Source organism: Sminthopsis crassicaudata, chromosome 1 (genome assembly GCF_048593235.1).
Source record: "Sminthopsis crassicaudata isolate SCR6 chromosome 1, ASM4859323v1, whole genome shotgun sequence".
NCBI lineage: Eukaryota > Metazoa > Chordata > Mammalia > Dasyuromorphia > Dasyuridae > Sminthopsis > Sminthopsis crassicaudata.
In genome coordinates, this window is record NC_133617.1 from 606138064 (window position 1) to 606154216 (window position 16153).

The 16153-nt window shown below is 38.5% G+C and overlaps 1 protein-coding gene across 1 annotated transcript in view; it reads left to right on the forward strand.

Annotated features, from left to right (window-relative positions):
• The first annotated feature begins 9573 nt into the window (after positions 1–9573).
• SLC38A9 (solute carrier family 38 member 9) overlaps positions 9574–16153 on the forward strand; it is a 90021-nt gene continuing 83441 nt past the window's right edge. Inside the window, 2 exon segments of the mRNA XM_074282500.1 lie at positions 9574–9685; positions 10392–10432. The gene's annotated coding sequence lies outside the window, so the exon portion shown is untranslated.

Sequence of the window (16153 nt, forward strand, 5' to 3'; positions counted from 1 at the left end):
CATCTAAGGAATCTCCTTTCAATCTAGTCAAAGGTTAGTTCAAGAGATACTTTCATTAATTGAATTAATCAAAAGGTATCAGTTTTCTAATTTCATCCATTTTAGAGAGGAGTCTTTTCTGGGCTAATCCATCTTGTTCCCTTAAAAATTAGCTAAATGGTTCCTAGCTGTGTGATGTGGACAAGTCATTTAACCCCAATTGCCTCAGCAAATAAATAAATAAATAAATATTTGATAAGGATGATATAAAGAGACTGAGACGGAAAAATGAAGATACATAAGGGACAGGGAAAACTGATTAAATCTTTCACTTAAATGAGAGCAAAAATCTTAGAGCACGGCATTGAAAAATCATTGATATTTTTAAAAGTAGGAAATGGGGACAGATTTTGAGTGTATTTCTATATTAGGAACTTCTCTCATATAGTCTATATGATGGATAGTTATTAATTTATTATGTTCATATAGACATTTTCAAACTATTAATTTTCCTGTTAGAAAAGTATGTGTTATTGTTGTTCAGTTGTGTACTATTCTTTGTAAACCCCATTTGAGGTTTTCTTGGCAAAAATATTAGAGTGATTTGTCATTTCCTTAACTAATTTATTATGTGAGGCAAATAGGGTTAAATGACTTGACAGTGTCTGAGGACAGATTTGAACTCAGAAAGATGAATTTTCCTGACAACAGACTCAGCACTTTTTCTGCTAAACCATTAGCTACTCCAAAACCATGAAGGAGCAGAGGTTATTAATCTTTCAACTCAAGAGTTTCAGAAGTGAATCTAAGAGGTAACTGTTGTTCAGTTGTTTCAGACCAACTCTTCATGATCTGGGATTTTCTTGGCAAACATGCTGGAGTAAATTTATCATTTCCTTCTCTAGCTCTTTTCACAGATAAGGAAACTGAGGTAAACAGAGTTAAGTGACTTGCCCAGAATCAGCTGTTAAGTTTATCTGAAGCCAAATTTGAACTCAAGAAGATGTCTTGATTCCAAGCCCAAAGCTCTATGCATTATGCCATCTAGCTGCCCCTTATATGTCAGAGACATCATTAAATATCACTCTCTTGAGCAAAATTCTTCCTTTATTTTATGAGGTTCAGCTTTCAGCAACTTCCATGGCCAGTGCCTTGAGGATTCTATCATTCTACATATTTGGGGTGTAAGGATATTTGTTTATAAAACAAATAAAAAATAAATCAACTGAAACAATGTTGATGTGAAGAGGAGTTGTTAGAACTGACAGGGACTCCCAGAGGCTCAGATTAAGAACCACAGTTTATTTTTCTGCAGCAATTATATTGATTTTATAAGCAATATGTAATTTACTAAATAAATAATTCTTGTACTGAACATAAACCTTTCTAGCAAGATGAACTTGGGTTCTAATCATTATTTTTCTTTCAGCAAAGTAAAGACACCCGATTTTGCTTAAAAATAAGTCTGAGCATGATATGGATAAAGATAACGTCTTATACTTGAATTTAAATACTGACTTCACAAATACATAATCATGGGTTAAGATAACAGTTTATTAGAAAAATAATTAGAACTCAGAGAGAGAACTGTGGGAACTGAGTGGGGTTCACAACAGCATTCTCATTCTTTTTGCTGTTGTTTGCTTGCATTTTATTTTCTTCATCATTTTTTTTCTGGTTTGATTTTATTTTCCTTGTACAGCAAGATAAAATGTATAAATATGTATGCATATATTGTATGGACTACTTGCCAATAGTATTGTAATTATTGACACCTGGGATAGAAGAAGGGGAGGGAAACTAGAACATAAGATATTGCAAAGGCTAATGTTGCAGAATTATCCATGCATATTTTTGAAAAATAAAAATCTTTAATAAAAAAAAAAAGAAAGAAAGAAAAAGAGTTGGAGGGCTTGGTGTACTATAATCAGGGTCAGCAGATCTTGTGTCCTAGATCTTACTATAGTGAGAACTTTTAATAAAAAATTTTTCATTCAATCATTTCTAAACTGGAGTGCATATAAATGAAGGTAACCAGAACATTGAAGGCTATGACACATGAGAACTGGTTGAAGGAACAGGGGTTGTTGAAGAAGAAACTTGGGGAGTATAAAGGTTGTCTTTGTATTTGAAAGAGGTATTTGAAAGAGGAATTAAATGTGTTCTGTTTTTTTCTCGGGGTCATATGACCAGAATATGCTATTGTTGGCAAGAGCTGAGCCTCAGTTTTCTGGGTTCAGTTATATAGCAGTCACTGTGTAGAAGCAGCATACTTTCCTTGTCACTACAGATACTAAATGGCACTGCCAGACAAGTGAACCCATGAGCATTGGGAGTGGCAGTAATCCCTAGACAGTTTCAGATCTTGTTTCCATTCCAACCTTCACAGCCACTGTACTGGGAAACAATTCCTGTGAGAAAGGAATAAGCTGTCCCCACCAACTGCCAACCAACTGTCACCTCGAGTTACCAAGCCAGCCTAGCTGAACCAGCAAGGAACCCTAAGAGAGAGAAAAGAGGCAACATATACCTGACAAGCCAAATCACCTCCACCATATTACCCACTACCTCCCCATGAACTCTGAAGATAATCCAGGACCCTGAACCCAATAACTGTGGCAGTAGCTGTGCCCTTAAGACCATCAGCCCTCTTAGAATTCCAGCCTACATTCTATAGCCATGATTGAGAAGAACAATTCCTGTAGAAAAGGGACCTTCTGTGCTACTACCACCACCACTAGCAATTGCAGCCATGATCTTGAGAAGCAGCACTTGTGAATGTGTGACCTGGCAACTGTCTCTTCGGGTATTCTCTTTTCCTCTTCAGCAATCACAGCTGCTGCACATTGGAAGAGAAGTTATCTCTGCCAAAATCCTTGTCATTGTCAAATATCATCAGATAACATCTGAAACAACATCAGAAACAAAATGATCAATACAAATGGCATTAGCAAAGATGCTTGACCATGCTTTGTCTTGGATCATAACATTCATAGGACTTTTTCAGTTGATATAGTTGAAACTTATGTGTCTAGTCTTTTGTTTCAATATAAGCACTGTGGACCAAACCTTTCTGGAGAGCAATTTGGAACTATGCCCAAAGAGCTCTCAAACTGTATACCCTTTAATCTAACAATGTCTCTACTAGATCTACATCCCAGAAAAATCATAAAAAAGGGAAAAGAACCCACATGTGCAAAAAATGTTTGTAGTGGTGCTTTTTGTAATGGCAAGGAACTGAAAACTGAGTAGATGCTCATCAGTTGGGGCATGGCTGAATAAATTATGGTATATGAATGTAATGGAATATTATTGTTCTATAGGAAATAATGAGCAGGCTGATTTCAGAAAAGCTTGGAAAGACTTATATGAATTAATGTTAAGTGAAATGATAGAACCAAGAAAATATTGTACACAGCAACAAAAAGATTGTGACAATCAACTGTGATGGACTTGGCTCTTTCATTAATGAGGTGATTCAAGGCAATTCCAACAAACTTAAGATAGAAAGAGCCAACTCATCCAGAGAGAGGACTATGGAGACTGAATGTGGATCACACGTGTTTTCACCTTTGTTATTGTTATTGTTGTGGTTTGTTTGCTTGAGTTTTTTTTTTTCTTTTTCATTTTTTTTCCCCCTTTTGATCTGATTTTTTTTCCTTGCATGTTATATATGGATTGCACATGTGTAACATATTGGATTACTTGTCTAAAGGAAAGAGGAGATGGGGAGGGAGAAAAATCTGGAGCACAAGATTTTGCAAGGGTGGATGTTGAAAACTATCTTTGCATGTATTTTGAAAAATAACAAGCTATTATCAATATAAGTTCTTTTGCAAATTTTGTTATACTTTTCTATTTCTATTACTTTCAGAAATTAGCACAATTGTTTGCACATAGTAAATGCTTTTTTCAACAAAAGGGAAGCAGCAGCAGCTGAGGTTGGATGCAGAGACAAATTCAGGTTTTTTTCCACGGGGAAAATCCTCTAACAATTAAAACTTTGTACAAGGAGAATGGATTGTCTCTGAAGGTGAAGGGATCCCCTTCAGTAGAGGTCTTCAAGCAGAGTTTGGATGATCACTCATATTATAGAGTGTAGTAAGAATTGAGGGGGAGAGAAGGGTATGGATTGGACTAACTGTCCAATGTGTTATTCCCTTTCAACTCTGAAATTCTGTGATTGTGACATTATCATATTTAAGGTATTAGACTAATAGGAAGAGAGAAATACCATGTTATTTCTGTTTTCATCTATTCCTTTCAGCCATTGAGATTATTTTGGAGTTCTTTCATACCTCTCCAGCAGGTATTGCTAGTCTGAAGCCACAGGGGCTAGAGGCTTTCTCCAATCCCTATCCTATATCTGCCCTCACAGTTTATTCTGGGTTCATAGTCTGGTTTGAGAATTCTTTCAATCTCTTGGTAGAAACATCCCCGTCAATTGGTGTCAATAGTGGTCAATTACTGTGGTCAAAGGTAGAAGGTCAGACTGAATGTACAGAGTTTTATGAGCATGCTAAGGAATCTACTCTTGTTAATAGCAAATTCAGATTTCTGGGGTACAGATTTGGTTTTTATAATCTTTCAGACCCACTTAGAGTACACAACCAATCAGCAGCATCCTGAAGTAACTCTATGTTGATAAGTAAAGCATTTCACAAGAGAGGGAGGAGTAAAGAAAGAAGGATATCACCCAAGGGAGGAAAGGGTGAATTTTTGGAATGCAGCTAGCAAGATTAGTCAAAGTAAGAAATCATTTTCTATTTGATATCAGAAGATAAGGGGGAAAAGTTACAATTGTCCTTTTAGGAAGAACTTTAGAACAGCAAATAGTATTAAAATATTGAATGTAATTATATTTACTACATCCTTGGGTGTTTTTTAATATTAGGTCTAGACTAATATTAGGTTAAAACTAACAACTAGGTGGCTCAGTGGATAGATTGCCTGGAGCCAGGAAGAATCATCTTTCTGAATTCAAATCTGTCCTCAGAGTCTTATTAGCTATGGATCACTTAACCAATTCGCCTCAGTTTTCACACCTGTAAAATGAGCTGGAAAAGGAAATGGCAAACCATTCTAGTATCTTTACCAAGAATATCCCAAATGAGATCACAAAGAGTCAAACATAGTTGAAAACTCATTGTACAAAAAGAGATTTCTACATTGTTAGTTGATCAAGATGAAGTGCCATCTCTGTATTTCCTGTTTCCACCATTCTTCAGTCCTTAATATTCCAACTCACCCCCCTCTCTACCAAGCATCCTTCTCATCTCAGGCCCTTCCAGAACAATTGTATTTTTGGTTCTAATTTAAGGGATCCTCCCAATATGGAATAGGGCAGGCACAGCAAAATAAATAAATAGATAAATAAATGGATAAATGAATGAATGAACAAATTAATTAATTAATTTAAAAAATCCCAAACAATAAAGGATACAAACATGAATAAAATATAGAAAGTTGTAAGAGCCCTTTAAATGGGCGCCACAGTGCATCGGGAGATTGAGTGGTCCAGAAGTAATTTCTGTGGATATTCGGACTGCCTTGTAGGTGGGATCCTGTCCATGATGAGATAGCTTCGTAATGGGTGACTCTCTCGCTGATTGGCTGTGTGTGTGACCTCACAGGCCCTATGTAAGCCCACTGCAGGCAGCAGTCGCTCTCTTTAACCTGGCGCTCTTCACCCTGGCTCCCTAGCCTGGGTGGCCAAGCCAAGATGGGTAGCCAAAAGAGGTAAGGATTTTAGTAGTGAACACGTGGGTCTTCTGACCAGGTGTTCACTTGGGAACCAACAAGTCAGGGCATCAGTCAGGGCATTATGTGAGTAGGTATAATAAAGGCTTTTAAGATTACACGTGGCTGTTCTTGAGCGCGCTACCAGTTATTAAGCTATAGATTCAAGAGATTGTGGCCAGAGACCTTTGAAGGCCTCAGAGGAGGCGAGCCGGGTAGAGTTCACACTGCAAAGGACAGTGGTCAAAGGTACTCTGTTGGGTCTAGGACGGACTAGTAATTGTAACTGCCAGGAGAGCACGTTACAGAAAGTTAGTTTTAATTCCACACAGTTACACTTGGCAAAAAAGAATAATAGAATGATTACAGTCCCTCACACAAGCCTCATCGAGACATTTGCAGCCCAGCTGTAAATTTTATATTTCCTCTTTGTAGAATACAATCAGATCAATGCCAAGTGGGCCCCCCCAAATTTGAGTACTAGAAGCAGAAGTTGAATGGAAGAGTGAATGAATCACTGGAGTACTTAATAAGGGTTTGAGTGGCAAACACATTCTATGAAAAAACTAATAAGATCCTCTTAATCAAATCAATAGACACTTTGATATTTGATGTACCAAGGCAAAGATGGGGAAAGGTAAAAATGATAAGAAATATTCAAGAAAGATACATTATAACAAACAGGAAAAAGATTTACTGATGTGGGAGTTATCCTTGAATTGGCTGTCTAGGCACTCACTGTTAGACCACTGACTTGAAAAAAAATGACACAGCATACTATTAAGATTTAATCCTGAATTAAATCAATTTTTGACTCAAAGTAAAAAGCAAAAGTAAGATGAGAAAATTGACACTGATTACCATAGTTTCCTACAGAAGTTAAGCCAATCTAAGTTAAATGCTATAACATGGAGACCAAAAGAACCCAGAAACTCCTTATCCAGCAAACATTTGTAGTAATTACCAAATTAAGAGAGTTGGCTGACAGTCAGTGCTAAATTAGACACATTCTTGTATGTCCAGTCAATAAACAAAGTACTTAATATAGATCCTTTTTCTCTTTCTTTGATCTCTTTGGGTGTGTAAGCCTAATAATGGTATTGCTGGATCAAAATGTATGCCAATTAGTAACTTTTTAGTCATAGTTCCAGATTTCAAAAAAGCAACAGAATGTCTGGACTAGCTTACAGCTCCACCAATGGCTTTATTTTCCTGCAATCAGAATCATAAGATTTAGAGTTGGAGATAATTTAATCCAGGGGTGTCACACTCAAGAGACAGAGGTCACAAAAAATATAGAAAGATCCCCAAGGGCTGAATATTGACTTAGAAAAACACCAGTTAATATTCTGTTTTATTGCATTTTTATTTATTTTGTTAAATATTTTTCAGTTACATTTTAATTGGGTTCAGGCAGGATTTGGGAGTGTTGTGGGCTGCATGCTACAGCAGGACCTAATCTTTAACTAAATTATAGCCCAACTGTTTCATTTTATAGAAATCAAAGAGCTTGAGACTCAAGAATACAGCTTGCTAGGTTTAGCTTTAGCAAAAAGGGACACTTCTATCTTGGAGGTATAATGCCAGAGAAACTGAGGCAAGACAGAGATTGGTTTTTAATCTTTTAATTGTGGAGAGTTTAGGCTAGCCAACCTATGGAACTCATTCGGTCCAGAGTGACTGGGGAACAGCATTTATACAGAAAAGCAAGCAGGTGATACAGAAGCAAAAAAATAAAAAAATTTAAAAAAAATGCAGTTAGGTCATCAATCAGCTGTTATATAAAAAAAAATTATTTCTCACAGCCTAAAGCAATAACAGGATGCACACAATGATGGAATGGGCTTTGGGAGGACTTTCCAGAGTCAATATTTTGGGGGAACAATGGCTGATCTTATCTGTAGAAGCACCTCACAGGTGTGATACCCAAGTAGGCAGAAGAACAGAAATAGACAAAGTTACTTTATGGTTATTTCTTTCACTTTGATCTAGTGTGTGAGGATAAGTTTAGGTTCTCATGAGAAACTTACAGGGTCCTTTATGGCTCATCAGAGACAGAATAAAAAGAAAAAAAGATCTTAAGAAGGCGGCATTTGAAAGAATTGTTTTCTCATACTACTTGGCGTCTGCACTTAATGTAGCAAGGAAGGTCATCTTGAAGGAGAAAATCTCCTTCAATTCTGCCTTAGTGAGGGACCCTGCCTGAGGGAACAAGACAGTTTTATTCTGTTATCTAGGTGGGGATTGGCTCTAGTCCTTAGCAAAAGAATTCCAACCCTATAATTATCTTCTATTTTATTCAAATTCCAGCTCAACCTGAAACTCCGCTTGTAAATGAACCAACTTGGGCTGTCCCAACCCCTACAGAGTCCCAATAGAATAGCTTCCTTCAACAAAAGTCTTTTGCGGATGGGCCTCCGTAGCTCCCTTTGCTGCCAGGACCTTCTGTCCACTGAGAACTGCACTCTCAGTGCAAAACTCCATTTTCCATAGATCTGCTACTGTAGAAATCAGTCTCTTGGTAAACTGATTTCTACCTAACAATAAACTTTTATTTTGCAAATTCTTTCACTCCTAAAACCCGCGGCCGATTTAAAGGGGATTCTCAACAACTCTCTTATAGCCGCTAATCTAAGCCACTCAAACAGCACCAATTTCTCAAGAATGGTGGCCACAAGGATGGGGTTATTGGGAAAATTTTGGATTTGCCTTATCACAGTAAAGGAGTGTGACAAGGAGTCTTCCTAGACCAGTAAATTTTCAGCTATGGTTGGAAAAGGCCCTAGGAATCCGCTTTAGGGGTTGTTAAGTGAGGTTTGGAGAACTTGGTTTTTAAGTATTTTTATTAAAAATATTTCAATATAATTGACTTCCCCGTGTATGGAAGATGTACTTCCATACTATCTACTTAGGTAACTGATACTCTGCAAATTAAAGTTTATTTTATTTTGTCTCTTTGCTGCTTTTTTGGGAACATGGCTAATACAGAAATTAGTTTTGCATAACTAGGGATTTTATTTATTTTTTTTTTTTTTGCCTTCTCAAAGGAGGGAGAAGAGGAAGAAGTTAGGGAGAGAATGGAACTGAAAATAAAAGAAAAATAGGCGGGAAGTCAATATAATCACTGTTCTTTGTAAGCCTCCGCATTTTATGCTAATTGTTCGGAGACAGGGTTTACCAAAGGGGGAGGGGGCCCCCGGCAGAAGAAGTTAAGGATGTTCCCCGTAGCTCTGACCCCACGTTTTTGTGGAGAGTAAAGCGAGCCCCAGAGAGATGAATAAACTTCCCAAGCTCTCGGATGCGAACCCAGGCGCCCTCTCCCAGGACTCTTCCCACATATTTGGAGAGATCAGGTGCTTCGGGACAAGATAAGCTACATTACGAGGGAATTAGTCTTATCTGATGTCCGGAAGGACACGTATCTACTGGTCCAACAAATCACAGAGCAAGCACCATCAGAACTAGATCCGCAAACCACCTCCGCGCGGCTCCGGGGGCTAGGGCTGGGAGGAGAGGGACACGTGACGAGCAGCCCCGCCACCGCCGCAAGAGAGGCCGAGCCTGGGTCCCAGCACGTCCCACAAGCCCTCGCTGCACGTGACTACAGAGTCCCAACGGCGGGCTCCCGAGACTCTTCTCCCGGAGTGGGGAAGCCAAGGCAAGCGCCGGTGCGGGACCAGCCACCCGCGTTCCTTTCCTGAAGCTGAGCTGAGACTACCGCTCCGAAGCGAGCCCAGGTTTGCCGCGGGGTCTTGTGGGGGCTGTAGTCCGCAAAGGTCTAGAGGCTCGAGTACACTCCGAGGCGAGAACTCCATTCCCCATCAGCCCTTGCGCCGCGCTCAAGTTGCCACTTCCTGTTTAGGGAAAGCCGGGGATTGCTGGTTTTTTGAGTAGGGTTGTAGGGGCTCGTTGGCTGTGCGGTCCTGTCCTCGGTTTGGCTCCTTCCCCACCCGCCCTGCCCTGTCAGGTAGACTCGGCGCCCTCCCCATCCATCTTTCCTCTCTCTTCAGTCTTTCCCCAGACCAAACAAGAGCCGCCTCCATCCCTGAGACTACCAGGAAGGCTCCAAAGAGCCGATCCCGGGAACGGGATCCCCCGACCTGGGGCTGGGGGCTGGAGAAAAGCGGCCCTTTGGGGAGGGACGGCGTAATTGGACAAACAAAATAAAAGGTCTCCATGCTGCTCGGGGGCTGGGGCTGGAGAGGAGATGAAAACATGGGGGCGGGGGAGGGGGGCAGCGGGCAAAACAAGCTCCAGGGACCGGCTCGAGGGCAGGGGCTTCCAGAGCCTGGTTTGGGACCTGGACGCTCGGGCGTGGGGTGGGGGAAAGAATTCCACCTGTCAGAGGACCTAGCGCAGGAGAAGCCGAGGGACCCGACGAAAGGCAGCCTCAATGGGAAGGAGACCTTGCAACGTCTCCGCCACCCCCACCCCGCCGGGCAGGGTCCTGTAGTAGGGCCACGTTGTGTGGAGGGATTCCCGGGAAAGGAGTGTGAACTGTGGTACCTGCGGAAACGCAGCCGAGTCACCGAGGATTTATAAAGCTGTCAATCAAGGGCGGGTCATCTCCGCACCTAAAGGGGAGAGTAGGGCGCATTAAAAAGCTTTATGTCTGTGACTGGGATGAAACTAGTGGTGGTGGTTCAGTCTAACGTGTCTCCTTTTTGTTACAGTATTCCAAGTCTGAAAAGGAATTTCATATGCAGGCCAACAGGTAACTAGAGAAGAAATTTATTTTTTCACGTCTTTATTGAGGTTAGGTAAATTCAGCATAGAGTTGCCTTTCTCCCCTCCCTCTAGTAAAGCTACACACACACACACACACACACACACACACACACACACACACACACGTTAATATAACATGTGGGGTAGCAAGCCAAGATGATACCTGGCATAAGAGGAGAAACATTCCCCTTTCTCACAGACTCTAGTTTTAGAGCTGGAAAGGAACCTTTGAGATAATTTAGTTTTGCCCCATTGTTCTGCAGATGAAGAAACTCAAGCCTGGGGAGGTTAAATACCCAGTTTTTCAATTGCAAAGCTAAGTGTATAAAAACTCAGATTCAACCCCCAAGGCTTTTTCCACTTCATGATAGATACTGTTTGAAAAATATAAGTGGACCTCATCTGCCTCTAGAAATAAATCTTTAGATTCTATTTCAGTGTTTTTAATACCACATATCTTAGGAAAAGTTGATGGTCCCATTCATTGTGACCTTAAAATATGCTGTATATTATTTTATAGAATGATATTTTAGAGAAAATATTTCTAGTTCGTAATGGAAAGTTAAATGTAATGCGAATTATAGTTTAGATAACAACATAAAGATAAATATGTAGAAACTTTGATTCTAAACACTTGCCAGAAGATAGGAAGAAGGTCAGTCAAGGGAGAACTACTAAAGGATACTCAAGTTGTCCTATAAGAAGTATCAGAAACACTAACGTTCAGGATGAACTGAAATGGATGAGGAGCTAATGGAAATAAAATGGAGAAAACTGAGTCAAATTTATAAACAATGAGAGCCATGCTCTACTTGATAAATGATCCAAAGATATGATCTGTGTCCAAAGGACTATAAATTCATTTGCTATAACCTAACATAGCCTTTGAACTAACAATACCTCTTTTAGGCAGGATTACCAAAAGAGATTTTAAATATATGTACAAAAATATTTGTAGAGCTCTCTTTTCAGAGCAAAGAATTGGAAATTGAGGGATTGTCCATCAATTGGGGAATGGCTGAATAAGTTGTGCTATGTGGTTGTCATGGAGTATTTGTGTTCTGTGGGAAAGGATGAGCAGAATATTCTTGGGGGGAAAAAAACCCTACAGTCCTTCATAAATGCAAAAAAAATTAAATGTTCTGTATACAAAGTAATAGCAGTGTTCTGGGACAACCAGCTGACTTTGCTATTCTTGCGGTACAATGATGGGATTTATAATGAAGAATCCTATCCATACTCGGAGAAGAAACTGGTTGCGTCTGAACACAGATTGAAACATTTAAAAAAAAAGAAAAGAAAAGAAAAGTTTATTTTGTTTTTAGCCGTGTAGGGGGAAAGCCACTTAGATGATGAATAAGACTGCTGCTAAAGTTAGATGGAATTTGATAATGTATGATTAAAAAAAGAAGCAAAACTATTCAACTTTAATTTTCTTTTTGTTTTATCTACCAAGGAGAATAGATCATAGAACTAGAAATAACAGAACAAAGATGGCTATTTGGAATAATAAGTTGATATCCAAGATAAGTAAGGATATATAAAAAGAAGATACTTAGTTGTACTTTATGAGTTCAGTTCACAGTACTTTCAAGGTACTGTAGGAACTGGTAGATATGCCTGCTGAAGAATCTCTGAAATCACTGTTGGAAATCTCTGAAAGATTGAAGGAAGGATCACAGCAGTTCTCCCCATTTTTACAAAAAGGAAGAGAATGGAAAATGGAGTTCTGGTGAACTCCAGAATTCCAGAAGGTATTATCCAAGAAGTAGGTAATCACAAGTCAGGATAGTTTCATCAAGAAAAAGCTTATCAGAATAATTTCAGTTCCTTTTGACAGGGTCCTTAATTAGCTTATTAAGTCAAGTGTGATTTACTTAGATTCCAGCAGAGTATATGACAAGAGTTTTTCATGAACTTCTTATGTATATGATAGGAAAATGTAGGCTAGATAGTAATGGGTGAATTTGTAATTGTTTGAGTGGTGGACTGAAAGTTCATTAATGGTGTCATGTTAGCCAAGAAAAGGAGTTCTTAACTTTTTTGTGGGTCATAGACCTCTGCCAGACTGATGAAGACTTTCTCCAAATGATGTTTCTTGCCTACATTTATAATTAAAGGAAATGCTAAATTTCACTTAGAGATGAGTTTAAAATAAAGGTATGATTTTTCCTCCTATTGAAGTTAAAGGATCTACTGAAATCTCTGTGGATCTCCTGGGGATCTATGCTTCTCCAACATAAAAATCCTTGGTTCAGAAGGAGGATTAATAGAGTGACCTACAAATATATGTTTGATTCTGTGCTTGGCACTATTGTTATTAGTGATTTGAATGAACTAGTCTAACATTAAATAGCTACTTTGCAGGAATGCTAGAGATACAATGACAGGAGTTCCTGCCTTCAGGAACTTTATTCTCTGTTGGGGGCAAAGAAAGACATGAATAGCTTTTGTATCAGATTTGTATACCAAGCTAAGATTCAAAGTTAATAAGTTGGGTTACAAAGTCGGGTCTCGAAAGATGTTGACAGGTTAGAATTGTCGGCCAAAGGAAGAGATGAAATTGGATATGAAGTCCTACACACTGGTTCAGATGTTATCTTCAAGTACAGCATGAGGGAGTCATGGCTAGGCTGCAGTTCATCTAAAAAGGAGTAGTGGTATGTAAATTCAATAAGAGTCAACTTGTGATTTTGCAGCCAAAAGACTAATATATTTTAGGCTTTCTTAAGAGAGGCTTAGTGTCCAGAACTAAGGAAATATTGATTCTACTGTGCGCTGAAACAACTGGTAGTGTTGAGTGTAGAGGAAAGAACTAATAAGGAAGTTAGGCTAAAGGACTACCTCGGGACAGTGGATAGAGTAACATGACTGGAGCCAGAAAGCCTCATTCATATTCCTGAGTTCAAATCCAGCTTCAGACAGTGACCCTAGACAAGTTTCTTCATTCAATTTGCCTCATTTCCTCATCTGTAAAAGAAACTGCAGAAAGAGATGGCAAACCACTCTGGTATCTTTGCCAAGAAACCCCCAAATAAGGTCATGAAGACCCAGACATGACTGAAAATGACTGAACATCAACAATATGTAGAAGGGGATTTAACTTGTTCACCACAACTCTATTTCTCTTTTCACCATAAGCATATTGTAGGAGCCTAGTTTTAAGTCTTTATTATCTATTGCTTGCATCACTGCAGTCACCATCTAATTGGTTTCCCTGTCTCAAGTCTCTTTCCTCTACAATGCTTTTTTTCATATAATCATTAAAGTGATTTTTCTAACAAATCTAGGTCTAACCATGTCACTTCTTATTCGTTAAATTTTTGTGGCCCCTATTATGTCTGGAACCAATAAAAATTCTTTTGTTTGGCATTTAAAGTCTTTTAGAGAGCTTTGATAGGCATTAGGAAGACCTGAGTTCAAATCCTGCCCTAAACACTTAACCGCCTCAGCCTTAATTTCCTTTTTTGTAGCATAAGGAAGTCCATTTCAGTAGTCACATTCCTTTTGGTTCTTTTAACTCCTGCCTTTTTACGCTTATTAGAGATCAGTCTCTTCCAGATACTTTTGGCCCAACCAGATTGCCCATCTTTCTGTTCTTTACACATGGCATTACCTCTCATCAATGTTGTCCCCCATGCCTAGAATGTACCTTTTCTCCTCTGCTTCTTGGCATCCCTTCTTTTCTTTAAAAATAAACTCAGACACTACCTTCTACATGAAGCTTTTCCTACCCTCCCATTTCCTTATACCTCCCTGCCATTACCATGCAATTTTGATTTTTTTTGTGTGTGTATTCCGTTATGTATATTGTCACCTAGTAGAATGTAAGGTTCGAGAAGGGGGAAATTGTTTACTTTTGTCTTTTTATACCCATTGCCTAGCATGAACCTGGTACACAGGTGCTTAATAAGTGCTTAGTGACTGATTTTATTTATTAATGTCTGGCAGAACTAAAATCAATGGTCAGAAATTATAGAATGATATTTAATTCCAGTATAAAAATATCATCAATTACATTGAAAAGTGGAATTGGACTGCGTTTATAGGTTGTAGATTCCCCTGCTCTGGAAGTCTTCATGTAAGAGCCAGCTTATTCCTTGTGGTGTATTGTAGAGGGGATTCTTATTTGGACATCTATTAAACGATGGATCCTTTAAGGCCTAAGATACTGCGATTGTATCAAAGAATGGGAGTTGTTACCTAGGTCTTTGTTTTATAACATCATTAAATGTAGCTACTTGAGCGCCTACAATAATTACTATAGACCATGTTGCAAATAGTGATGTTATTTTAAAATCACAGTAGCAAAGTTTGTATTTAAATCATCTTTGCAACTCTACATCGTTGAGGAGAGAACTACCAAATGCCAGAATGGAGGAAGAGTCCATAGTATTTCTGCTTTCTTTGTTTTTTTAATATTGGATTGACAGCTCAAAATTTCAGTGTTCTTTTTGTTGCAAGAAGAATGATTGAACATCAGCATGGTGGCACAGTGGGTAGAGAGAGCATTGGTCCTGGAGTCAGGAACATCAGAGTTCAAATACAACCTTAGATAACTTGACACTTACTAGCTGTGTGACCTTGGGCAAATCACTTAACCTTGCCTTGGCCAAAAAAAAAAAAAAAAATGATAGCTTTTGTTCTCCCTGTTTTATTATATACTGTAATAAGCATCCTGATGTTACTGCTCATTTTTATAGTTGTTTCTTGATCCTTGAGTTTTATCTAGATGACTCTCTTTGTGTTTTTAATTTCTTTCACCATCTGTGTTAGTAGCTTTTTGGCATGAATGACTGAAGTCACAGAATTACAAATTCTTATATTTGGGAGGGGACTTAGATGCTCCCTCATCGAACTGAATAGGAATCTCTTCTCTAATGTCCCATCCATATGATCAATCTAATATTGGCTTGAGGACTTCTAGTAATAGGCAGTCCTTTCTACTTTTGTATAGCTTTATGTAGAATTTCATTTTTCATATCTTTACTTTTTGTCCTTAGATTTGCCTTCTGGGCCAAAGTGGAGAAGGCTTATCCCTTTTCATATGACAACTTTTTTCCTCCTTGAACACAAAGAGTTCTCATTCTTCAGCCCTTCCCTTTTCCTTATCGATTTCTTCTACACTTTGAACATTATCAGGAGCACTAGAAGTTGACATTTGTTTATCATGTGGAAGATAGAGATAGACCACCAGGGTTTTTGACTATCTTGCTTAGCCCTTTTGAATGTCTGTGTTATAGCTAATTTTGAGATTTACTGTTTTATAGTTTTCTAGATTTTTTTGGAAATTAAAAACTAAGCCTAAATTTTATCCTTCCCACCAAATATTTTAAATCCTTTATCAAGTTCTGTTCCAGTTTTAGTTTCCTTAATTTTCACTGGTTGGTATTTTAAAATTTTTTAAAATTTTATTCATTCCATCCAGTGAGCTTTTCTTACGGAAGCTAATCCAATTGGCAATTTCCTAGTCAACCCTAAAAATCCTGATTTGACCCAAATACCAACCCAATTTTTAAAAATTAATAGATCAATATAGAAAGGCTTGGAAAAATAGAACTTTAAAAAAAAAACATCCCATAAGTCCCTCATTCCATCAAATCAGACAAACAATTGATGGATTTATTTTTGTGTCATTATCCAATTTTGGTAGATAAAAGAAACAAAAGATGCATTTTAGGCTTCCTTCCTCACTTCTGACCATGAA